This window comes from Leopardus geoffroyi, chromosome B3 (genome assembly GCF_018350155.1).
Source record: "Leopardus geoffroyi isolate Oge1 chromosome B3, O.geoffroyi_Oge1_pat1.0, whole genome shotgun sequence".
NCBI classification, from domain to species: Eukaryota; Metazoa; Chordata; class Mammalia; order Carnivora; family Felidae; genus Leopardus; species Leopardus geoffroyi.
The window spans coordinates 104,282,052-104,309,555 of NC_059337.1; the positions used below are offsets into that span (position 1 = coordinate 104,282,052).

The following is a 27,504-nucleotide window of genomic DNA, read 5'->3' on the forward strand; positions in this document are numbered from 1 at the left end:
GAGAGCTCCAATTTCTCCACACCAGTGCCAACACTTGTGTTATTTGGTTTCAAATTACGGCCATCCCAGTGGGTGTAAAGGGGTATTTTATTGCTGATTTGATTGGCAGTTTCCTAACGTCTGATGATGTTGACCATCTTTTCATATGCTTGTTCACCACTTGTATTCCTTCTTTGGGGAAATGTGTATTCAAGTCATTTGCCTGTTTTTAAATTGAGGTGTCTTTTCATTGTTGAGTGTCTCATTCTTTTGTTTGTTTGTTTGTTTGTTTGTTTTTAAAGATTTTATTTTTAAGTAATCTCTATGCCCGAAGTGGGGCTTACACTCACAACCCTGAGATCAAGAGTAACACACCTCACTGACTGAGCCAGCCAGAAGTCCATCATTTTTTTTTTTAATCCATGTTTTTATCTGATATTTTTCACACAAAGAAAGAAATACATGCTTGCTAAAGAGCGTAAATAAAATATTTCTCTCTCTGGTTTTTCATGACAGCACTCTTTCTTAATTTTCTTCCCACTTTCCTTGCAAGTTTCTTCTGGCTTCTTTATATGTTCTTGTTCCTTCTCCTGACATTTTACTGGTGGAGCACTCCAAGATTCTGTGCTCAGTCGTCTTCTCTTCTTACAGTAAACATTCTCTGGTGTTCACATTCATAACATTAAGGATAACTCCAGTTATGACTTCTTTTTGAGTCTAGGAAGAAGAGTATACACAATCAGACATCACCACTTAGGTATCTCAAAAGGATCTCAAGCTGAAAATGTCCCCAAATTACTACCTCCATAAACCTGCTGCTTCTCCCTTTTTTTTTTTTTTCAAGTTTATGTGTTTATTGTTTTTAGTAATCTCTGCACCCATTGTGGGGCTCCAACTCATGACCTTGAGACCAAGAGTAGTATGCTCTTCCAACTGAGCCATCTCGGACTCCTTTTCTTCTTTCTTTCTTTCTTTCTTTCTTTCTTTCTTTCTTTCTTTCTTTCTTCTTTCCTTCCATGTTTAGTTATTATTGAGAGACAGAGCATGAGCATGGGAGGGGCAGAGAGAGGGGAGACACAAAATCCAAAGCAGGCTCCAGGTTCCAAGCTGTCAGCACAGAGCCCGACGCGGGGCTTGAACTCACAAATCACACAATTATGACCTGAGCTGAAGTCGTACGCCCAACCGACTGAGCCACCCAGGCGCCCCATCAGATTCCTTTTCCTTTTCTCTTAGTATAAATAAGTGGCACGAGTATCTGTCAACCTCATTGCCTAAGGAAAAATCCAGACAGTTATTTCAAGATTTTTCCCCCTTCGACTCACATCTAATTAATCAATAGCTACTGTTGATTCTGATTTCTAAATGTATGTTTTATCTTTCTCCTCTTTTCCAACCTTAGTACCTCTGAAATGGTTCAGCTCTTCAATAGCCATTGTCTGCACTATTGAAGTACTTGGTCATTGTTTTTTCTGCCTCCATGTCTGTCCTCCCCCAATTTATTCTATGCATTTTCTAAATAAAAAACTGATCACGTTACTTGAAATTCTTCAATTAACCTCTATAATCTATGGAATAAAAATTACATATTTAAAAATTATTTATTTATTATTATTTTTTAATAAAGTATTTTAATTTTATTGTAATTTTATTTTTTAAAGTTTATTTATTTTGAGAGAGAGCAAGAGAGTTTGTGTGCGTGCAAGTGGGGGAGAGGCAGAGAGAGAGAGGGAGAGAGAGAATCCCAAGCAGACTCCGTGCTGTCAGCACAGAGCCTGACATGGGCCTTGATCCCACATGAGATTATGACCTGAGCCAAAATCAAGAGTTGGATGCTTAGCTGACTGAGCTGCCCAGGGCCCCACATTTTTATTTAATGTGAACTGTATGCCCAGTGTGGGGCTTGAACTCATGACTGAGCCAGCCAGGCGCCCCTATTCTTTTTTTTTTTTTAATTTTTTTTAATGCAGAAACAGCCAAAGTTTTAGTTTTTAATATTTGACAGCAGAGCAGACCAAGGTCTGAGATGTGAAGTTACCATGTTCAAAAAATTGGTGGGGCAGGAGGTAGAAATCACTCTATAAACTAATGGCATAGTATGTGATAAAAAGAATACTCACTTTATAAAAAAATTAATTCTGGGGGCGCCTGGGTGGCTCAGTCGGTTAAGCGGCCGACTTCGGCTCAGGTCATGATCTCGCGGTCCGTGAGTTCGAGCCCCGCGTCGGGCTCTGTGCTGACAGCTCAGAGCCTGGAGCCTGTTTCAGATTCTGTGTCTCCCTCTCTCTGTGACCCTCCCGCGTTCATGCTCTGTCTCTCTCTGTCTCAAAAAAAAATAAATAAATAAAAATAAAAATAAACGTTAAAAAAAAAATTAATTCTGAAGACATTCTTAAGCATAGCATAAAATGAATTTTGCTATTTGTCCTCAGAATCCTGTTCATACCTCGTTTCTTTCATATTTTGTTTGAACAATAATAAACTAGTTGTGTTTTCTTAAACAGCCTAAATTATACATAGCTCTATGTCTTGGCATGTGACATTCTCTCTACCTGGAACAGTTACTATTTTTGCTTCTTTTTATTCTTGCTCATTTTTCTTTCTTTCTTTCTTTTTTTTTTTTTAAGATTTTATTTTTAAGTAATCTCTGCACCCAATGTGGGGCTCAAACTCACAACCCTGAGATCAAGAGTTGCATACTCTCTTTAAAACATTTTTAAAAAAGGGGGGAGGGGGGCACCTGGGTGGCTCAGTCGGTTAGGCTTCTGACTTCAGCCCAGGTCATGATCCCACGGTTCATGAATTCAAGCCCTGCATCAGGCTCTGTGCTGACAGCACAGATCCTGGAGCCTCGTAAGGATTCTGTATCTTCCTCTCTCTCTGTCCCTCTTCTGCTCATGTTCTGTCTCTCTGTCTCTCAAAAATAAACAAATGTTAAAAAAAACAATTTAAGAGTTGCATGCTCTTCCAACTGAGCCAGCAAGGCACCCCTTCTTATTCATTTTATCAAGTTCGATCTCAAAAGCTACTTCCTCTATAAAGTCTTCCAGACTCCATCATAGAACTGTAATTCTCTTCTTATATTTCTATTGTGCACTGCGCATGCTTATCACATAGAGATTACCTTATTGTAATTTAATTGTTTAAATAAGTGCTTCCTCAAGAGACTGTGACATCGTTGAGTTCAGCAACTATGTAGGCCCAATGCCAGATATGCAGCATGTTGTCAAGTGAGCAGGCACTCAATACATATTTGTTGAATGCTCACTGGACTCCAGTGTTGATCCTTCCATTAGTAAAAATGCCCTTAAACCACAATGGCTGTGCTGAATCACTAAAAAAAACCTTGAGTGAAATTAAATGGTGGCTATATGAAAACCCTTCACCACCAGAAAATAGTATATTTGTTTGTCATCATGAGAACAAGCCATAAAACTAGATATAAAAGCAACATAAAGGTTCATTACTCTTCCATATTTTGAATTTTTTTTTTAGTGTTTTTATTTATTTTTGAGACAGAGAGAGACAAAGCATGAGCAGGGGAGGGGCAGAGAGAGAGGGAGACACAGAATTCGAAGCAGGCTCCAGGCTCTGAGCTGTCAGCACAGAGCCCGATGCGGGGCTCGAACTCACGGACTGTGAGATCATGACCTGAACTGAAGTGGGACGCTTAACCGACTGAGCCACCCAGGCACTCCTACTCTTCCATCTTTTGTAAGCAAGCTCTAGGTATTAAATTACCTCTTACGGGACAGATTTTTTTTTTCCTTTACCATCAGCAACTGAGTCTCTATTTTAAAAAATGTTGCTCAAAACTTTCATATTATAGATCTTACAAAAACTTGCATATTAATCTCAGAGTTATCCCTTAAACAAGGGTATTTTGATAACTCCAAATAGCTATTTTAAAACCGTACATCAAAACTTTTTTATGGTATCAGGTTCCCTGAAAAAACATGCAAGGAATTTCCTTTATTTTTTTTGAGGACTGTATTTGGCTTAGGCTGATCCCCAAACATAATACTTTTATTTTATAAGCAAGAGTTATTACATTTTACTTGACTTTAAAGTCATTGCCTTTGTTTGCGAACTGTCCTTGATAATGTTAATGGTTCATGGAAAGTTATTTGGAAAACAGATTTCATGCTACTCTGAGGAATGTCAGAGTTGAAAAATCAGCCAGAAGTAAAGGCAATAATACCTTAAGCCTAAAAATCTGGTCATTCTATCGCACTGTTAGTGCCTATGCTTACTGGTCCTTCAAGACTCTGAAATGGAGGTGAGAAAACTAAGCTGTCTTCTTAGTTCTGGAGGGTGGTGTGCAGATTAGGGAGATAAGAGTTAGACCGTAGGGTTCACCAGTAAACAGATCGGAGTTTCTCCCCTTTAATGGCTAATGCACAACATTTTGGCGAAACCATCATATTTCTTACCAGATGGCTGAAACTTTGTCCTATGATGCAGTTTGGAGACAGTAGAGAAGTGGGCATAGCTCTCCCCAAAACAGACTTAAGTCATTGCCACTAGTTTCATCTTTATTTCCATGATGCTCACTTTCTCCTATTGAATTAATCCATCTATTGGGAACCATTTGGAGAGAGAGGAAGAGTGAACAACATGAGAGAAAAGAGAGAGAAGAACGAGGAGACGGAGGGAAGGAAGAATGGCAGGGTGTAGGTGAGGGCACCTGGCTGGCTTAGTCGGTAGAGCATGTGACTCTTGATCTTGGGGTGGTGAGTTCAAGTCCCATGTTAGGCGTAGAGCTTACTTAAAAAAATCAAGTGGATTTAATAAAAACTTAAAAAAAATCACTGATATTACAAAAAATAATGGCAGGTGTAGAAGAAGAGGAAAAGGGAAGAAAGGACAGAGAAGGAAGAAGTATGTGTGTATAAAAGAGACAGACAAACATGGGTGGGGGGTTGGGGAGAAGCAGAGGAAAGAAAGAGAAAAAGATAATAGGTGATATTCAGTGGATGTTCTAACAGCTTTCACTTGATCAAAATAAGTGGAGACAAATTAAAGTCTTCCCTTGAAAGTTCTCTCAACTTATTTTTCCTTGAAGATGAGGTAAAATGTCAACATTTCTACTAGGAAATTTAATAACTTAAGGGAGTGTACATTGTTACTTGGCCTTCACTTAATAATGATTTCAAAAATTCAGAATAGGAATAATTTTATTTAAAAGTACTGACTATATTAGGGGCACTTGGCTGGCTCAGTCAGTAGAGCATGCGACTCTTGATCTCAGGGTCATGAGTTCGAGTCTCACATTGGGTGTAGAGATTACTTAAAAATAAATTAAAAAAATAAAAGTATTTACTATATTAGATCATAACATTTACCCCTGAGCAGAACAAATACAAAAGCAAAGCTCATTCCTGCCCCCACCCAAGGTCCGCCCAGAATATAATGCCATTTTCAGAAGGGAAGCAAGAAGTCCATACCTTTTTCTTTTGCTCTTGCTGATATGAACGAGTGGCCCTATCCTCCTGAGCTTCATAGACCAAGTCTGACCAAGATCTCACAGAGTCAATGTTTGTTAGATGCTTTGTCAGCATCGGTTTCATCCTTTACTCTTCCCAATAGTCTCTAGTTTCCTTTGGGGGTCTATGTAATTTTATGAAAGCCTACCTCACTGCATCCTAGAGTAGGCCAAGCCAATCACCGCATTCTATCTTCTTTTTTTTTTTTTTTCAACGTTTATTTATTTTTGGGACAGAGAGAGACAGAGCATGAACGGGGGAGGGGCAGAGAGAGAGAGGGAGACACAGAATCGGAAACAGGCTCCAGGCTCCGAGTCATCAGCCCAGAGCCCGACGCGGGGCTCGAACTCACAGACCGCGAGATCGTGACCTGGCTGAAGTCGGACGCTTAACTGACTGCGCCACCCAGGCGCCCCGCATTCTATCTTCTTGACTGCAGCAGTGGAAGCAAGGGTCAACATGTGAACTGAGCCGACCATACAGTGGCTATAGAGGGTTTTCTGGGAATGCTGGAACAAAGTTGCTCTCCCTGACCCAAAAAAAGAAGGCATATGGCTCCAGAAACTATGAGCAGCCATTTTGGGAGTAGGCGTGGAGCTAGTCTTGGATGAAGCTGACGTGAATTGCTGGAAAGAACTCGCCAGATCTTTTGGATATCCTTGAGGTATCAGATCAAGCCTCATCTACAACATCCCTATCTCTGGGTTTTTTGGTTGTGTGAGGTGATAAGTGTTCTTTTCTGTATTATTTACTGTCAGTCTGAGTGTAATGTAAATGTTTTCCCTTCAGTAAAGAGATTATGCTGCCAGAAAGAGCCATTACTATGCTTTCTGTTGTAAGTAATGATGACTGCTCTTTTTGAAAAGATCCTGGGACAGGCAGCAGCAGAATTTTATACTGGGAAGATACTTTCAGATTGCAGAAACCACAGTATCTTCAGGGGTTGGCCAAGGGATTTCAGTCTGGGATTCTTCTAAGAATGTCCCTCTTGCTATAAGATACTAAAGCTTTTTCATGATTAAAATTCCATTGTAACTTGTTTCTGATTTATTTATCATCTATAATATGTGAAAGAAATTAATGTGTAAAAGTTCATGAATGAAATAGTGTGAAGATTAGACAGAATCTTTTGAAATAGGGTAAATTTTTCATATTTGGAAGTCAAAGAAGAGAGTACAATATAGTTCTATTCTACAATTCCTGGAGCCCTTAGTTTATGCCTGGAACTCTTTAGATTCCACAGGCGCAGCAGAGGCAGGCAGGTAAAACAGACTTTACCTTCAAGAAGTTTCTAGTCCAGCTGGTAAGGATTAGACAGGGGCTTAAATTAGACTAGCAATAGCTGTCATTACTAGCTACACTTATGAGGTTATGAGTAAAAAGAAACAAATATCATAATAAAACTACAATGTGGCATGGGGTTTGGATGAAGGAGAAAGACCATATAGTTGGGAGAGAATGGGAAAGGGCAAAGGTAGGTTTCATGGAGCTGAGACCATGTGAGCTGGATCCTGAAGAATCGCTACTTCTGTAATTCCCTGTCCTTTGTTGCTCCCTTTCATGGCACCCTTTTTCTTCTTTAGCAGCTACTTGCATGTTTATTTATTTAATGGTCCATCTCACCAAGCTATTGATTTCATGGGGTGGGCCCCATGGTCCACTCTGATTTGCTCCCCATTGTATTCCCAGCACAAAGCCCAGTGCCTGGTACATAGTATGCGATCAATAAAAATCTGTTGAGTAAATAAATGAACAATTAGATGAATGATGGACGGCACTAGGTACTATTGCTGAATGCCAGTTATGGAACACTCACTGTGGTCAGCACATAGGTGATCAAATGTATTGCATTCAACAAAAATACGAGGTACATTTTATGTCAGCTTTGTAGAGGAAGAGACGGAGAACTACAAAAGGTAAATAGCTTACCCAGTGCCATGCTACAAGTGCCTGGCTATAGCCATACCCACGGAGGTCTCTCTCCAAAATTTGCGCCGCCAATCACTGCACAATATTGCTTCCCCTTCACTATGCACCATGTGCCAATTGTTGGACACGCGTTACCCCATTTTACTTTCTCATTTACTTCTAGCAACAACCTGTGAGTCAGTTATCGCTAGCCTCATTTAATAGCCGCGAAAACAGATTCAGAGATGTTTGTTCACTCACTCCACAAATATTTATTATCTGTCTACCAATTGCCAGTTGCCATGCTACTCCTGGAGACAGAATGGTGAGACAAACAGTCATCCTCCCTGCCCATGTGGAACTTATATGGACTTCTAGGGGAGGCAGACGGTGATCAGATGTACAATAACAAACTGTGAGAAGTGCTGCAGGGAAAGTCAGGGTGTCCTACGTGCATCTCATGGCTTCAGTGAGGCCCATGTGACTCCAAGGCTCTCAAGTTGTTATACGACTCTTTTAAAAAAAATTTTTTTAAGTTTATTTATCTATTTAGTTATTATTTGAGAGAAAGTGTAGGAGCGGGGGAGAGGGGCAGAGGGAGAGAGAGAGAAATCTTAAGCAGGCCCCACTCTTAGCAAAGAGCCTGACGCAGGGTTCAATCTCACCACCCGGAGATCATGACCGGAGCTGAAATCAAGTCAGATCAGAGTCTTACCTGACCGAGCCACCCAGGTGCCCCTCTTTTTGGTTTTTAACAACATGGTGGATGAAACTTGAACTGGCAGAGAGGAAGGACAGGAGTGGCCCCCAAAGTGCAACTCTCTAGTATGACCAGAGAAGGTGGGGAGATATGTGTAGGAAATAATGTGAGTAGCTGAGGCTGGAAAAGTCACAGTGTTGAAGGTCTAGTAAGGGACTGGCCTTCTTTAGGAAGGCAATGGAGAGCCATTCAAAAGGTTTTTTTTTTTTTTTATTTTATTAAAAAAAATTTTTTTTTTCAACGTTTATTTATTTTTGGGACAGAGAGAGACAGAGTATGAACAGGGGAGGGGCAGAGAGAGAGGGAGACACAGAATCGGAAACAGGCTCCAGGCTCTGAGCCATCAGCCCGGAGCCCGACGCGGGGCTCGAACTCACGGACCGCGAGATCGTGACCTGGCTGAAGTCGGACGCTTAACCGACTGCGCCACCCAGGCGCCCCACCATTCAAAAAGTTTTGAATGAAATCTCAAATCAAAGTATCTTTCAGAGAAGAGTAGCTTAAAAAGCAGAAACAGTGACAGAGGTGGCGGCGGGGGGGGGGGGAAGACTTACTGGTTCAACATGGCACTAAGTTTGGATTTATTTTGCCTATGTTTTTTTTTTTTTTTTTTTTTTTTTTTTTTTTTTAACATTTATTTATTTTTGGGACAGAGAGAGACAGAGCATGAATGGGGGAGGGTCAGAGAGAGAGGGAGACACAGAATCCGAAACAGGCTCCAGGCTCTGAGCTGTCAGCACAGAGCCCGACTTGGGGCTCGAACCCACAGACGCAAGATCATGACCTGAGCTGAAGTCGGACGCTCAACCGACTGACCCACCCAGGCGCCCCAATTTTGCCTATGTTTTGTCAGTGTATTAGTTAGGATGTAGGCCTAGCTGAAACCACAGGGGTTTTAACAAGACAGGAGCATATTTTTTCTCTCACATAGAGGTTGAGCTGAGATGGCACCTCTGTTCCCAAAAACCATTAAGGGTTCTTTTATTTCGATTTGAAGAGGGAGAAGGGTGAAAAGAAGACCTGCCACTTAGGGACCCAACGAGGAGGAGGTTGCACACGTCACTTCTGCTCGCTTCATCTCGGCCAGAGCCGAGCCTTAGAGCTGCACTCGGCAGTTATAAGGAGATGTGTAAACGTCATCTCTGGTTTTGCTGTCTGCATGCCTTAGGGCAAAAATCCATAACTATGGAAAAGAGGGCATGATTATTAGGATATGACCAGCAGTCCCTGCCATACTCGCAGGCTTCTCTTCTGAGAAAGAGAAATCTTGGTGATTCATTTGCTCCTGTTAGAAAAGCATCCAAGAAAATTAAAAAAAAAAAAAAAAAATTTAATGTTTATTATTTTTGAGAGAGAGAAAGAGAGCAAGCAGAGGAGGGGCAGAGAGGGAGGGAGACACAGAATCAGAAGCAGAATCCAGGGTCCGAGCTGTCAGCCCAGAGCCCGACGCAGGGCTGGAACTCACATACTGCGAGAACTCCCATACCGGGAGATCATGATCTCAGGTGAAGTCAGCTACTTAACCCACCGAGCCACCCAGACCCCCCCCCCCCCCCCAGGAAAGCATCCAAATTTTAAATAATGTTGGATTTTTAAAGAATTAAAATTGTTAAAAATTTTTTTTTTTTTAATTTTTTTTTTTAATGTTTGTTTATTTTTGAGACAGAGAGAGACAGAGCATGAACGGGGGAGGGGCAGAGAGAGAGGGAGACACAGAATCTGAAGCAGGCTCCAGGCTCTGAGCCGTCAGCCCAGAGCCCGACGCGGGGCTCGAACTCACAAGCTATGAGATCGTGACCTGAGCCGAAGTCAGACGCTTAACCGACTGAGCCACCCAGGCGCCCCAAAAATTTTTTTTCACATACCATAGAAAGCTAAGTAAAATTTGACAGCTTATAACTCTAAGTAATAACACAAAAAGCAAAATCCATTCTGATTCCATAGATAACTATGGAGAAAAACTTTATTTTAAAACAAATTACCTAGAAAAAGATAAAGTAAGTAATCCATGATATACTTTTATGTCCTTAAGACTGCAAAAGGTACTATTTGACACTCTGATATTAATATTAATGTTAGCAATACTAGTATTTTACATTAATGTTGCATATATTTTCCTTCTCCCTTAATTTCCCATTAAAAAATAACAACCCGGGGCGCCTGGGTGGCTCAGTCGGTTAAGCGTCCGACTTCGGCTCAGGTCACAATCTCATGGTCCGTGAGTTCGAGCCCCGTGTCGGGCTCTGGGCTGACAGCTCAGAGCCTGGAGCCTGCTTCCGATCCTGTGTCTCCCTCTGTCCCTGCCCCTCCCCATTCATGCTCTGTCTCTCTCTGTCTCAAAAATAAATAAAAACGTTAAAAAAAAATTTTTTTTTAAATAAAAAAAATAAAAAGTAACAACCCATTCCTTAGTTGAAGACTGAGAGTCATTTTTACCAAACTTGAAGAACGAGCAGTCAAAAGAAAATGCCTCTGTGTATGGGGTGTTCCCATCTTGGCAGGTTCTATGATGTGAGTGGCTTCTTACCTGAACCATGAAAGGAAGGGTTCCACTGGGAGGATTGGGGCTGAACTGATGCACTTCCTGTGTCACAGCTGGGACAGCAACATACAATATCCACGCCATAGAGTAAAGCACATTTGCTGTCCTGGGCAGCCCTTAATTTTAGTTCATTTTCCTGCACCTATTTATTTGATCGCTCATTAATTGCCTCTGAGCAGAGAAAATGTTTCCTTTAAGAAGGTTAAACAAAGAGTTTATTGACATAAGTGAATTGGTGGAAGAAAACATTATTAAATAAAAGACACTTATTTAAACACCAAATTAATCATTTAAAGGCAAATTAGAGGTCATATCCCCTCCTAACTAAATAATGTTAACCAGTAATGAGATATCCATTTTAGATATAAGCACTTTCAGATTCAGGCTGCTGGTTGAGCTGTGCCTTGGGTTTCCAAGTGTTCAGAGTCCATAATTACACTGGTGCTTTAAACGTCACTATTTTAAACCATATTCCATCTATAATGGGATAATGTGATATCGTTTTTCATTGCATAATTAAAAACTGAATAAATAAAGCTTCTCTTTCATCCCAGCAGAAAAGAAGACTCGTGCTCTGAGAGAAGACCCCCAGTGGAGACAGACTCACCTCGGGCTCTGGCTCCAATTATTGAACTTCCCACACCACCGGTGCTTGAGTGTTCTTGGCGACGGCCAAGTTGATCCGGCTGGGCCACAGGTAACTTTCCGATATCCTAGCTGGGGCCATATGCCCGCCCGGCTATTCTACACCTGCACCTCTTTCAGGACTCCATTATGTAAGCTTCAGAGACTGCAGAGAAAGTCACAGCGATTTTTGTTGTGCTAGAGGTAGTGCAGTTCCTGCAGTTGTCTGGTATTTTAGCATGGTATTTTTCTCTTCCAGTTGGAGGGTGTCACAAGTGCCTACCCACATCCAGCCACACACCTTTGTCACGCAACCACAGGGGCAATGCCCCATGCACCAGTCCACTGCTGGGCTCGCGTTAGCTGGACTCCCAACCACCATGACTGTTGAGGGTTGACAGGTGCCAGAGATTCACCCTCCAGGCTCTTCCATTGAGAAACTGATGCTGAAACCAGCGGCTTTGTGCCACACGGCGCTGAAGTTTCGCTTGTAGCCAGACAGGAGTCAGGAAAATTTTAAGGTTAATCCAATCTGACGTTAGCCCGCCCCTGTTGGATATGACCATCAGATGGTCCAGCAGATTCTTTTTTATCAAAATATTTTATTGTGCATATGTGGAGAAGATGGGGGAAAGACTCCCAATGGACAAGAGCTTGATTTGGTTCGTATTTTTTTGAGCGTCCGTTTCCGACTGATCTTTTAACCCCCTGTAAGTCAATTAATCTTGCTTTTATAATAATTGTCTTGATTCAGCATGGTTTATCAATGAATACTGCTTACCTTAACTCATTGCTGCCCCTTGCTTGGGTAACCTATGCGTTTTGAAGGCATGGGACTAGATTCAGGCTTTAAAGGCCTGAGGTAACTCTTGGAAATACCATCCAACAATCTGAGTCTCGCTGTTCCCACCACATACTAACTGGAATTATGGCCTCCTCCAAATCCTATTCTCCTCCCAACCACATGACTTCTTTTTTCAGCTGTGACAAGAGAATCAGCTTATGACAAATTGCGCATCAGAGAAGGTATATCTCTATGATGTGGGTGGGCAATGTAATTTAGGATTCTACAGGCTTATGCCCAACCCATTATTTGAAGGCTAAGGAGCGGTAAAGGGAAAAGTTGGTTCAAGCAATCCTGATACTGCTCATTAACTGGGAGACAGAAAGGAATAAAATAGGACTTTCCTGATTATTTCAGGAGCTCTCTCCACTTCCCCACGCCACACCCCCTCCCCCCCAGCAGACATTTAGACTGAGGAAGAAAGGCACTTTGTGTTTAAGGTTAATCAAGTTTCAGTACAATTTTTTTTTTTTCAAACTAGAATCACACTAATCTTTTTTTCTTGCTCTAATGTGTGGCTGTTGAAATCCTCAGCTGTGATAAATTAAGCTACTTATTAATCTAATTATCGTACATTCATCCTAGAAACTTTCATGTGACTTGAAAAGGCTATTCAACCTTTTCCCTCCCCTCCTAGAAAGGGCTCAACCTTGCACCAATTAAGATCATTCTGAAGTAAGGCTTTAAAAAAGCTTTCTCTAATCACCCAATGGAACATGGACCAGTGGAAACCAAACTCAGAGCTCTGGGAAAAAGTTTAGCATTCCTTTCTGTCTGCCAACTTTTATGGTTTCATGGCACAAGGGAGGAAGACTTCATTTTCCTATTTAGTTGTTCTTTCACTGACCTCCAAATAAAGTCCATGTAATTACTGAGCAAATAAAGTTGCAGCATGTGTTTTAAAAATCAATTGCCATTCTTGGACTATAGAAATGTAACAATACACAGATTTGCCGGAAAATGCCCAGCACCAACCATATGAACTAAACCCTGCACTGTATCTGTACAATGGAGTAGTTTTGACCCCTAAAGCACATATTTACTATGCAGATTTTTAAAAGGGTTTCTTTTATGACTTATCTATTGATATTAAAATGTCCCCGTCCTAATATAGGTTCAATTTAGGATTAAAAATATGTTGCAAATGTATCATATCTTAAACATCCGTTCATTGCCAAATGCCTCACTTCTTTTTTTAAATGATGGCATAAATGGAGCTATTTTACATTCAAATTAAACTAGCTATTAATTTGAATGCAAAGCAGCTCAATGTACAGGATGCAATTTCAATGACAGGTTTACCCCAAGACAGAGCAGAGCAAGTCAACATGGGTGAGTCCTGGTGGATTGTCCCCTACTCTTGGTGCCTGGCAAACTTGCTCACTGTGAATAGTTTTTGAAGTGAAGATTAAAAGAGTGGCATTATAAAGTATAATTACATTTTATTGGAACTCTAGAAATCAGAAAAAATTCAGCAGGAAACTTTTAGTGAAACATGATGTGTTGTCATTATCATTAAAAGATAAAAGTTCCATACTGTTTTTATCTGTTTATTTGGAAGAAATCCAGCCTTTACAGTTATGCAGGAAACAAAAAACGGGAATGCAGGAGTAATTATTAAAACTGTGTGATTTGTTATCTCAGCTACTGTCTTTCCAAATGGTAATGCGATATCAGCAGCTGCAGACGGTGGCTGATTTCCTCTATTAGTAAACAAGTGCTTTGGAGACCTGTGTGGGGCACTTTAAGCTCGCTACTCCCCGAAGTGCTGTCAGGCTTAACTACTAATCCATGGTATTTCAGAGCACTGGAAATTCATCTTTATAAAACCTGAACAAAAAAGGGAAAAAAGCCTGGAGGGCATGAGCTCCCTCTGGTGAGACAAATGACATGTTCATTTATTAATGAAACAATAACCCTGGAAAGAGGATCAAAGCACATTCCATCCTCACTTTACAATCCCCAATTTTCTCAGGCCAAACCATTTAATTGAGCCATGACAATGGAATACTTAATTGTTGCCTTAAAGTTTTGAAGAAGCGACTTCTTCAGCATCAATGTACATTTCAGGATTATTATTCAAGTACAATGTAGCCGGATTGAAGCTGGTGGAATTTGATTCATCCTACATTGGGGGGTCTTTAGCAGGCAGAAAATGGGTTTTCTTGAACATGCCAGCAGCACCCACCACCACCAGCACCTCTTGCCTGTCACTGCCCCTCTTCCCTTGCCTGAAACAGCCCTGATGGGTTGCTTCCTCATGATGAAATAACCGGCCTCCTGTGTGGGAGACTGGGTAAGACTCAGGTCCTTTTTGGCATTTCCCTTGCATCTGGGACATAAGTGAGGCACAGGGAGTTGCCAGGCTCAGAAGCTGGGAGTTTAGGGAGTTTGGGGGTACCCAGCATGGAGTATTAAGTCTTGATAGACCCATGGCATGTGCCGTGGAAAAGTCACCCCTGTGGGCTATTCTCCAGTTGTTTTTGAGAGTGATTATCACGATTCCATCCTATCAAAACTAACAAACACACATGTAATATTAAAAAAAAATGAAAAGATCTATATTTAATTTCTACATATGAATCCTGGATTTTACCACAGCATTCCAGCTTGATAATTTGTTGTTTATACTCACATAACAGCTATTCTAGGGTTTACATGACTATGCTGTTTTTCACATTAACCAAAACTTTCAGGGGAGTCTCAAGGCACAGAAGTAGGGTGTCCAAAAAGTGCTTGCTGACCCATTGTGTAAAGAGGACCATGAAGATTTTATATGTAATCTCTACGACTCACCTGTTTTGCGTTCGGATATTCTAGGCCAGTTTGATTCTAGGCCCAATTTTCTATTACATGGCCTCATTTGGAGTTTATAAATAGATTTCCTTTTACTTTGCACCTGCTCATATTTATTCCTTAGGAGATCCATTAAGCCAATGAAAACCAATAGTCAGAAAGGAAGGTTGCAAGCAATAAAAACACTCCTGCTTCTGTGTTCATGAACACCATCTATTTTATTATATTTATTTTTTTTTTTAAGTAAGCTGTATGCCCAACATGGAGCTTGAACTCACGACCCCAAGAGCAAGAGTCACAGGCTTTACCGACTGAACCATCCAGGCGTCCAATCACCCTCCATTTTATTAAAACTTACGCGAGCTGGCCAGTGTATTTTGAGATGATTTCGATTACCTGTACATAGGATCTTTTTTTCTGACCTGCTTTTGAATGCCAACCTTCTAAAATTCTTTCTTTTTGTTCTGGGTTATCAGACATAGGCATAAATATTAGGCTTATGAGTATTTTTATGTTGAATTTTAGTAAAGTACTTAGGGAATTCCTTATAAAGACATTTTTATAATACGGCCATCAATTTGAAAAAGTTGCATTTGGTCGGAGCTCTTCTTGGTAAACTTTTCTGCAGGATAATTGTTTCAGCTGCACACAGGGGAGTGATGATTGATTATTCAAAGTGTATAGTGAGCTCTATGGGAGAACACAGAACCCTGTAAGTCAACAATTATAGCAGGGATTGGCCTAAGAGCCAAAAGGGAGTTTCAAAGGGAGGGTCTATATGTGAAACAGAAACAATTATTTTTCCAATCTCCCCGTTTGGTTATCTTTCACCCCAAGATACAAAACATGTATTTTCAAAAATACACACCTAGAAAGACTTCATGGGCTTGGCTCATGAGTGTTCAAACTGCCATGACTTTGATGGCCACATCACACATTTCATACAAGTCAAAGATGAGACAGAACAAAGATACTTACATCTGCTGAGAAGATATCCATCTCCGTGAGCACACTCGACTAATATTTATACTATTCATTCATTCATTCATTCATTCATTGATCTTTTTCTGTCACTTATTTAGCCTGTCAATTAGTTACTCAGTGACTACTGACTGAGGTCCTACTGCATATATATCATATACATGACAACAGATATAGCTTGGGTTATGTGTACTTTTGGAAGTATGTGGAACCTGAGACTATATGTAATCGAAGGAAGCAAGGAGTGGGTTAGGGATAAATAATTTGGAGGCAGAAACAGAGCTCCCCTTTAGCACCGTTTTGAAAAGGGGCAAAGACCCTTTGGGGTGTGTCTGTTGAATATATGATGGAAGTATTCATTCAGCAGTATCTCTCAAGCAACTACCTCATTGCATGTGCCATGCAGAACACTTACTCAAAAAAAAAGAACCACTGTCCCTATCTCCCAGGATCTACCATTCTGTAGTCTGAGGGGGGCGGGGCATAATATAAACACATAAAACAGTTAGCTCAAGGTAAGTGATGAGACTCCATACTGAAAGGTACAGGCAATTTCAAGATGAATTGTAAATTTTGAGTTATTATAATTTTCATCATGTGGTCTGGAAGTTGGGGCTTGGGCTTCCTATTTCCCATTTTGCTGAGAAATGTGCGCTCTGAGAAGGAAGATGATAAAGAGGCACATAAACAGGTGCATGCATTCATATTTTGGTTCTTATCTCCCACTCTTGGGACCTTTGTTCCTCGAAAAAGAAATAGGCTCATTTCTAAGAATGTAATGTTTGATCATTTTTACTATCTGTAATAGCAGATACATAAACTGATACTGCCACTATAATGGTGAATAAACCCCATATTCTTTAAACCTGCAAGATGAAATTAGGAATATAAATTAGGTAAATACATATGTAAGGATGGTTACACGAACGTTTTTAATAAGCACTAAGGATTAAAAACAACAACGGAACTCCTGTACTCTTTGCCCCTTCTGCAGTCCAAGTAACTAAAATTTAAAACAATACCAAATCACCAACAAATGTAAGGAGGAACAAAGATAGGGTTTTTCTTTTTTATGATGACTACTTAGAATTATGTTGAGATTATTGGAATTCCTTACAAAATCAATTATAAAATTTAAAATATTTTTTCTTACTTCTTTCCCCTGATGCCTCTGGTATGCTGGTAATGGGTAATCCTGCACTGGTTTGGCATTAGAGTTGAAGATGTGATTACGTTGTTTTTCTCTTCTGCCTTTTACTAAAAAATGAGCTATCAGAATGCCCTGGTGTGGCTTCAAGTTCTGTTTTCTTTTTATTCCCAAATTCTGTGTGTAGCATACAGGAGCTCTAATAATATACTTAACCAGTTTCACTTCGGGGCAATTATCCCTTTTTAGCATTCTAAGCTATGGTTAAATTCTCCTAAATGTAGCACAGGGACAAGGAGCATATATTATCTCTCTAGGTTCTCCTTGGTCCGTATCCATTTCATTACATGCCAAAAGGAGCTTATAGTGTGGAATATTTAGAAAATATATACATAGTTCAGGATAAACGGCTCAAAATAAGGCCATGGCTCCTTACTTAAATTAAACAACATTTTTTGCTTAGCTGTTTGCTATTGGTTTCTTGAACTTAAGAAAGAAATTATATTTTAGTAAGTGCTGAAATAATTAGTTGCAAATATTTAATAAAGTGAAACTACAAAACCTAACCAAAACCATTTATTTTCTTATTCTCTGAGGTTGATGTTTATATTTAATACTGTTAAAAAAAAACATGCAATAAGTATAATGAAAAGGACATTTGAAATAATAAGGAAAATTTTAATGAAAAATACAACACATATTTTCCTAGTTAAGGTTTATCTTTCTCTAATATCTAAGATGTTACAAATCATTTTTAAAGTTGCTATTCTTTTTTTAAAAAATCAGTAGCTTAGAATAAACAAACACTGCTTTCCCTAATTACACCTGCACTCACCACCCCCACTGGACACATGATTTCATTCCATAAAATAAGTAAATTTTGTTGACTGTATGTACATGACAACATAATAGTATCAATATATAAAGATAACACACCAAGTAGACACAAAATAATTTATATCTCCTGCTTAAATAATTTCTGATTGCTTATATCAGTCAGTAAAAATTAACTGGAGGTCATAAATATATACCTCTTCTTGACATTGGTAAAACAAAATGGCTCCCACAGCTGATTTGTGGGGAACACAGAGGATAGTCTATATCACTTAAATGAGACTAAGTACCGAATACGTGAACCATTTTGAAATCTGTTGCGGTATTTCTAAAATGCAGGTGGCTTATCTAACATGATAGACGCTGAATGTTATTAATTAATTAATTAATCAATACATTGCCTCAAGGCTCGTGCTGACATTTAGGTCCATGTTAACGATTCAAAAGTAAGTCCCAGAATAGCTTCAGAAGGAGAATATATTCTGACAGAGAAGCAGAAACGGGTAGGTCTTGAAGTTGTTTCCCAAGGTCCTCTGGGACTTGGGACAGCCTCTGGAAGCACTAGTTTCAGAAAGGGGAAGAGTGGCTCAGGAGCATCCCTGCTCAATTCAGTAGTCAGGCAAAGAACGAGAGCTTACAAACAAAACAGAAAATAACTTTCCCAGACCGGAGAGAGAAGAACCCTTGGCATTCCTGAGGAACAGCTGTTTATGATAATCAACTAAACTGGGGGAGCATTTCTTAAGAAGAAATATTTAATTATCCTGCTCACCATTATGAGGAACTTCTGCCACTCTTCAGGTTATTATACAGTAAATAACCATTTTTCTAAAGGACAGAGCTGTTTTAATTATATGACAATGAATGCATAATTATTATGTTTGTTAGGAATGAATCACAAGACAACAGACTTGATATTGCTGCTCTGGTTAGTGCATCTTAATTACTTTTTCATTTATTTTGCATATAAAAGCTATTTGCTAATTGTCTTTGCTGTAAATATGCAAAATATAATTAGTCATTCATAATTCTTTATGTGTTATCTAACTGTACATTTGTTTCTGAGGAACATATATTAAAGTGTGAATATTTAATGAGCTTTTCTGTGTGTGTGAATTCTTCTTTTTTTGACAAAGTTTTAAGTAAATATTAGGCATGTAACAGTTTTAACCCTATTCTTAGGGAAACTTGCTCTGAAAAAAAAAAGAGAGACTAGAAAATACAGAGTTATGGAATGAAGACCAAACTGTGTGGAATTTTAAAACATCTTCCATGTGAAGATACTGATGATGACAGGGAGTATCTCTTATTAAGCCTTTAAATTAACCTTTTAGATAATCTCCCAAGCTACTCAGATAAATCTTTAAGCATTACCCATTTCAATTTAAGTTTTTACATATTTGTGTGGATACTTACCAGAAGGAGAAAAGAAATCCATGGATGTGCTTATTAAACATGCCTTTTTAAGTGCTACCAATAGATTGCTTATTATATCTGTTTAAAACACTGGGCAAACGCTCTCAAAATGTTAAAATCTTAACTATGAGTACTGTATAAAATCTGTGTGAGCGGCAATGTGAGAGTTTTCTTCAATAAGGTCATTTTTGTGTGTGTGAATAGTGTGGATGTTCCATAGTGGCCTCTCAAGAGTGAACCACACTGACCAGTTTTTCAGCCTCGGGCGCAATTTTTTTTCCCTTTTTTTCTTTGTTGGAAACAGAACTTGGGCTACTTTCTCCTGTGGTTATCACTACTCAGTAGGAACTAACGTTGCTGGGTATGTCTTAATGCACTCAGATTCATTACAGTGACTGACTGGTTAAATGGACCACGTGCTTTCAAAACTGTGCAGATATCAGGCACATCGACCAATGATGACAATTTTTCTTTTCACTTGTCTCCATCAAATCCTGCCCGTCCATCCTGCTGATGCATGTCACATTCCACTTTCTTCACCTCAAACATTTGATTTACTAACCGGTTGTACTGTTAATCCCATGTCATGACACTTCTATTCACTTCTGCTTTTCAACTGAAAGCAGCTTCCTATGAAGATAAAGCTAGGTAAAATCTATTGTAAAGAGGAGAATAACTTGAATGCAGCTATCATATCAAAATGAAAACACACTTCTGCTCTCCTCACCCACTAGACATCCTGAATACTTTTCTTAATGATGAAGTCAAATAGGATAGCGGAAGAGAATACGACCGATGATCTTTTTTTTTTTTTTTTTTTTTTTTTCCCCTTCAGAAGTAATCCTGCTCTGTAATTCTGTAATTGTTCTTATTTATGTTTGGCAAATCTTTTTAAATGAACATATATAAAACCAGAATGATGGCAGGGTGTGAATGAGAAAAGAACTAGTAAACATGCTTTGGAAAATTCTGATATGAATACATTATACTGATTCCTGTTTATCACAAAAATATTTCAGTCGCTTCAAATAAGGCTTTTTAACCAGCACTCGCAAAAACCGTAACTGTTATATAGGGTTCTTTGTTTTCATTGTGAGATTTTTCTTTTTTGGCTCCTTGAATATTTTTTTTTTTCTTTTGCCTTCAGAATAGCCAAAAAAAAAAAAAGGTGAAATATATATTTCAAATATCATTCCACTCATACAGGAAAGTGGTAGGGATAACCCTCTTTCTATCAAAATCGCAATTATAAACACCTAGTGTCCTAGAGTGAAATGATTTAGTTGGATGGGGTTGTAAAATGAAGAACATTGTGCTAAAAAAAATTAATCATTTCACTCTACCATCTGAAATAGTGAAATTCAAATTGATGAATTTCTGTTAAGAGTGATTCATCATACCTTTTATGCATGTGTTGATAACATGAAGTAGGTTTGAAAATTAAATTTCCATTCATACTACCAAATACCTTCATTATTATAAGGATAATCATAAGAATGATTTTGTTTATAATTTTTATAAACCTATAGTATTCTCAAGTGATTTAAATATATAAGAGTGACCAGAAAATGCAATATGTGTTTTGCGATATGACTAAATGTTCAAAAGAGGCACTAGGCCTTAGGAAGAAAAAAAATTTTAATTTTTCACATTAGCTAAAGTAACTCTGATTGTATTGTGTGGCATGAAAGTATTGAAAACATTGGAAAATTCTAGATTTGCCTTCAATGATGACAAGGATCACTATCTGTCCTTCTTTACAAGAAGTTTGAGAGGGTAATCATTTAAGGGGCTTTTGGTCTTTCCAAAATAATCCTTATCAAGCACCTATTTCACAAAGAATCATGTCAGAAAAATAAACACAATCTTTCTAGAAGCATTATGCAGGATAAAATTCAGAAGAATGGTAAACGTAAAGAGTGACTGATGTTGAATAGATGATAGGAAAGTAAGAGCCATAAAAGCTTCCTATCAGTGTATTGACCAAAAAATTCCCAGACTTTGTATCTTTCAAGATTCTGGATATTTTTACATAGAATTTTCCAAAACATACTTTAATTTAAAGACTTCTTTACAAGCTCTAGGAAAGAGACAATTCCAATCTTGTGGGTTCCGAATTGCACATTGTAGAGAGGAACCATCTCATTGGCCTTAGCCAACTAATTCTAGAATCTCAGTGCTCATTCCTAAAGTTAAAACACTCAAGAAAGAGGATGGGCAATGGCTCATGGAGATGTTGTAATCACATCTGTAAACTTGTGGAGATAATAAATAAAAATTATTGCAATGAAACCCCTAAGACATTGTTAGAGGAAATATTGCTCATCTAATATTATTTAACTGTTAGAAGGATATGTGTGTACGATGTACTATGTACAATGTATTACACACACACACACACACACACACACACACACATCTATTTTCTAGCCTTCTTTATGGGGAGACAGTGTCTGATCTAAATCTATCAAATAATGAAATATCCCAATGGCAACCAGTATTTGTACATTGTCTGTTAATTCAAATTTGAAATCAAGAGATAAGACACTAGTTCATTTATCTTTTTTTTTCTTAGGTCCAAGCTCTACTTCTTTTCCCTAACACTTCTAAGATTTTGCAAACCTTTTACAGTTAAAAAATTTTTGTCACATGGTGCCACAATTTGTCCCCTGAAAAATGGTCTCAGATGATCATCTGAAGAGTCAAACTTAAAATATCCGACTTTCTAGAAATAAAAACAGCATCTTCTTCTCTGGCGTTCGACAAAGTCTTTGGGCTGGGGGAAAATTGTCCGCCTAAGAAAAAACAAACAGTCCTTCTACCCTGTGTTTGTGTTTGCATGGATCAATTGTGAGACAAACAACATTCATTGACAGTTGCTGGCCATGAGTCTGCCTGTTTGAAATACCTTAGTCAGGAGAAGTACCACAAACTGAACCGAACAATCTCTCACAAAACATCTGCAACCATCTGACCCTGGCCTTAACCTTTAAATCTATCTTTTCATATTCATCTCAAAAGACCTTGTCAATGGCCAAGGAGACTCAAGAAAAGGATTCTTCAACAAACAAAAAAGATACAGAGGAAATTCAACCCAGATTAGGTGGCAGAAGATAATACAGTTTGCTCATTTTTATTCTGCTGCTCAAACTGGAGTTGAATTCATTTTCACTTTATCTTTATTCATGTTATTTAAACATAACATTCATTAGGATTGTGAACTGCAACAGATAGAAGAGAACAAAACTACTCGCCAAATTTGTTGGGCATCTGTTCCCACTAGAGGCGGCCCTTTGCCAGCTCCACATCGTGTCATTTTTTTTCCCCTGAATTCATTTCAAAGTCAATCCATCAGTTTATGAACTGTTTGATCAAACTTGTCATTAACCAAGTGAAACATTTAATTTGTATTAACAAAAATGGGACAAATAATTAGTACAGGGATTAACCATTTTACTTTTTTTTTTCATTCTTATTTATCAAATGTGTTCATTGTTGATATAATTTTTGCATGTGACACTATCTGGTTTCACTGGAAATAATGGGAAACATTTTTTTTTAAATGAAAATACTTATGAACTGATGGCCATTAAAAGAAAAATCCATACAAATATTTGGATCTCGCAGCTTCCACCAGTAACTGCTAATTTCGAGTCACCATCGTCATTAAGATTGAAGCATAGATTCCCCAAAGGCAAAGAGAATGAATGAGCCAACTGGCCAAAGACTTATGAGAAAATTACCAAGGCTATATCAAGTATCAAAGGAGATTTTATTTTCATGTTTTGAATAAAACTAACATTTCCTTTTAGCAGCCAACCATACTCTTAACGAAATGGCATACGTAACTTACCACAGAGAGCCCTCCTCCTCCCTACACTCGCCTGCAACATTTATTTCAGGTTTTCCATCCCAAATTGCTTTTTACATAACACATGAATTAGAAATGGAACGATTGCTGTTGGTTGGGAGTTTTGCTCTCGGGAAAACTCTCTTAGTCATCATCTTCTGCATTTGCCATGACCGTGACCTCATTGGGCACTCGTCGGCCTAGCTATGACAATTTGTTAATGAACTAGTTTTGTTTTTAATTGCTTACTTAATTATGGAGCACCGACATAATAGCATTTCTAATTTGTATCATAATTGCATGCAGAGATGAAATGTTGGTGTCTATCATATGCTTGCTTCTAATCATCTCTTGTTCATGGAAAATTTTCCAAAGAGATATCTTCTTTAATATGATGATGTGGTACCAGTCATTTGAAATGTGTTCCTCTTAAATGCAATTGTGTCCCTAAACTAATTTCAATCTTTCTGTCTCTGTGCGCGTATATGCATGTGTATATGTATAAATATTTATAAATATAAAGTTATTTAAATGTTTTCTACTTTCAATGAGCTAAAAGTGCATAAACATGAAAAAAAAACCCCACAAAAACCTGCCGTTGCCTAAACAACAAACATCGGTATTTTGACAGTATCTGTGATCGTGGCGGTTTTTAAAGAATAGTTTTAAAAATAGTGAATTTAAACCGTAGGAAGTTCTCCTCACCACTGCGTTAGTGTTACTGCCGCTCTGTAGAATGTCTAAGATACGCCATTGGTGTGTGTTGTGCAAACCCGTTTTCAGTATGCTCCGAGTCCATCAAGAGAAATTGTAGGCCATCGTTCTTTAAAATCAAATCACTAATCTAATAACTTCTTTCTTGTCATGACCTAAATTTGAAAAATGTAGAGAAATAAACCGAGTCTCTTGTAAGATAAAGAACACGTGGAAACAAGGCTTCAGAAAGGAAGTCATGATAGAGGCCACTGAAGTCACCATCGACCTATGTCCTTCTCAGTGAATTTTCTTCTGTACAGTTAGTTGCCCGTGGAAAAATATATTCAATGCAAAACATTAGTTATGGGCCTAAAAGCACAGTTCCAAACATGTGTCACTGACGTATGTTTCCCCCCAAAAATACAACTATTGGCCTGTTCATTGTCATCTACACAAAGAACTGAGTCCTAAAATCCTTTACTCAACTAAATTCTTAATAAGTAAACTGAGACTAACCCTCTAATACCAGATTTGTTAAACAACATGATTTAGGTCCTTGCTATTCATGCACCTCGTACAACTAAAATGACTGGTAAAGCTAGCATCATGAAAGAGTCATTTTATGTAGCTGCTAAATTCCTCTCAAATCTCCTTGCAACTTAACGAGTAAAGAAAGCTCAATGTGTAATGCCGGCTAATGTGGTTTATGCTAGAAAATAGTATCAACCTATCTTTGTAGCTTATCTAAGCCAGGATAATACTTTTAGCCTTTATAGTAGACCCAACTCCATTTTTTCAACTCTTGACTATGTATTTCCTGAAATCCTTTTCCAAAGAGTTAAATTGGATGTGAAATCTGTACTAGGCTATGGAGCTGTCTTTGTTCTAAGTCTCGCCAGCAAAGCCTTGCCTCTGTATCACTTTCATTGCGTTCTGATTGAGCTTGACAGTGTGACAGGAAAGCAAAGGGAGGCAATTCCAAACTGAATGAGAGTCTTTTTCAGCCACACAGCAGCCTCCTCCTTAGCCCCTAAGAAAAAGAGGTAACAGATGCCGATAGCAAAGCATCCCTAACAAAGTCCTAACTTTGATGCAGGCAGAAGAAGAAAAAAAAAATGGAAAAGATTGTCTCAGTGCAGGAAAACCTTGAATGGAACACAAAGGAAGCAACATGAGAAAAATTGCGGTGCAGGAAATGGCTGGGAGAGTTAGGTAGTGACAGTGCATTTAAGAAATTATTTTCCTCTTAAAAGAGGTTAGGATCTTCAAAATCTGCCCTGCCAGGTATGGTGCAGCCAGAATGTCTACATTATATGGGGCCCGATGCTGTGAGTGCTTGGAGGATGTTCCTGGGAACTAATGCCCTGTCCCTTGAGTGGAAAGTGACACTGTGAAGAAAGCCACCTTTATAGTTTAGCCATTACCTTTGTACACTGGGCAGTGGATTTTTTCGGATTGAAAAAAAAAAGATTAGTAGTTATTATCATTTTTTACTTCAATATGTTCTGTAATTAAATGGGTTGGTGCATCGCCTACCTACCTTACACCGCTTCATACTGTCTTAAGGATCCGCATCTAAAGATCTGGTCTCATCAAAGAGTGGCTTCCGAGGATACGCTGAACTCTGGAAGGGAACTATGATTAGTTGCGTGAAAAAATTTGTTGTAAGATAGAAGTACTTAGAATGCTTAGTCGTTCTTACTTAAAAGGAACTGATTTAAAATATCAATATCTGCACCATCTGCTTTAATCCTTGTGGCAAGAGCATGTATCAAAGTACACCAGGTCTATCCCATTGGATTGGGCATCACTAATGCCCATATAGTGCTGAGCCCATTGCTAAGATAAAGGCTGGGAAGCATGAATGATCCCCTTGCATCCACATACAAGGCCTGGGTGAGAGCACCAGGTCCCAAGAGTTCGTAGAAAGAACTCACTTCTTCGGTGGTAGGAGTGGAAGACATAGAGGAAGAAAGAAGTCTCATCGTGCTCTTCTCTGCATTTGTCCTCATTTGTTTTCAGAGACTAAAAAAAAAAAAAAAAAAAAAAAAAAAAAAAAAAATCAGGATCAATATGATGTGAAGAATAGTGGGGAGCATTTACATGAAGAATTCCTTTCTCGATAATCCTCTGGCTGATGTGCTTGGTGAAGCTCTGTGAATTCAAAGCTCAGTGCCATGATGAACTTCCCCTAAGGAGTCGTTACTGGCTCCAGTGACATCTGTATGGTCGTGGTGCAGTGGTACAAATACTATAAACATCGGTCCTTATTGCGGGAGAAATGTGCAAGGCCCTGGTCTAGTACACGGAACGCATCTGTTTTATGCTAATGTTACAGGGAAGTTTTCTTTTTCTTCCCCCCTTTTAAATAGACTTAATTTTTGAACAACAGTTTTAGGCTCAGGGCAAAATTAAGCAAAATTAATTAAAAATTAAGTACAGACAGTTCTTAAACACCCCCTGCCTTCACACATGCACAGCCGTCACCACTGTCAACATCACCGGAAGAATTTCTAAAGTATGGATTTTGTGGCATTCTTTTTCCTCTGGAAGCTGGATGGCTAATTTTTTTTTTTTCCTCTCAAATATGATAATGCTACTTTGTCTCAGGATTAGATGTTTAAATTGCATATACCTACTGAATTAAAGGTTAGTTAGAGTCCATGAAAATAGAGCTTGGACCAGGAATATAGTTGGAGCAAATGACAGTTAAGAGCTGTGTTAAAGCTGTCTGCACATTTTGCTAGAATTAAGATTGAAAATGTATTGAAGATAAAAGAGATGAGGAAAACAGGAATGACCTGGATTTCTAGAACTCCTAGTTTAACGTTTAAGTGATTATCTGTGCTATAATAAAGCGCAGATAATTATTATGTTGCGTGCATACGTTATCATTAAGATACCCAGATATATAATTCATATATGGGATACTCCTATAGATTAATATGCACATATATACGAGTTCTCATTTACTTAAAATGCTAGGACATTAACAGTGATTTAAATGATCTCTCTCACACTCACGTTCATATACAGGTTATACTATTACATTTGCCAGATAATTAATGTCCTCTGTCTATATTTAACATGATTTGATTTCCTTTAAAGATAGCTAATGAGATAAAACAGGCACTATGAACCAGTTAAATCAACCACCTAATCTTGCACATGAAACATTAAACAGAAAGGAAGCATCTGCAATTAGCAAATTGCTTTGATGTGACTAAATATCTGGCTCTCTCTATCACCAACATTGTGGGTCTAAGTCCCAGATGATCTAGATGTGCTGAATGTAAACATAACAAGCATGCATCTTTTCGTGTAGCTCCCTTCTTGAGGCTGGTAGTTCCGTTCAATTCAAAAGAACTCGGGCTCTTCGTCTGAAAGATCTTTATTTCCTTCCTGAAAAAGAGAAAACCGCACACTTCCAAAATGCAGAAGTGTGTCGCATTACCTAATAAGATGCTGAAAATGCAGAACTGTTTAAGGGATGGCGAGGATCCAGATATTATCCTAAAAGTGGATCTGGTTCTTGGGCCCATCTAACGTGGATCTGATGGACTCAGGCAGAAGAACTCACACATGGACTTCTTCTTCAGTGTCTGCTCGATAAAATTCTAGAGTTTACCCAGAATGTGGAT

General features: G+C 38.7%; 1 long non-coding RNA gene across 7 annotated transcripts in view; it reads left to right on the forward strand.

Annotated features, from left to right (window-relative positions):
- LOC123583894 overlaps positions 1–27,504 on the forward strand; it is a 170,182-nt gene that overhangs the window by 119,843 nt on the left and 22,835 nt on the right. For all 7 annotated transcript variants that reach the window (XR_006705033.1, XR_006705035.1, XR_006705036.1 and 4 more), the window contains one exon: positions 11,233–11,372. This is a non-coding gene — a long non-coding RNA (uncharacterized LOC123583894). The remainder of the gene's footprint in view (positions 1–11,232; positions 11,373–27,504) is intronic.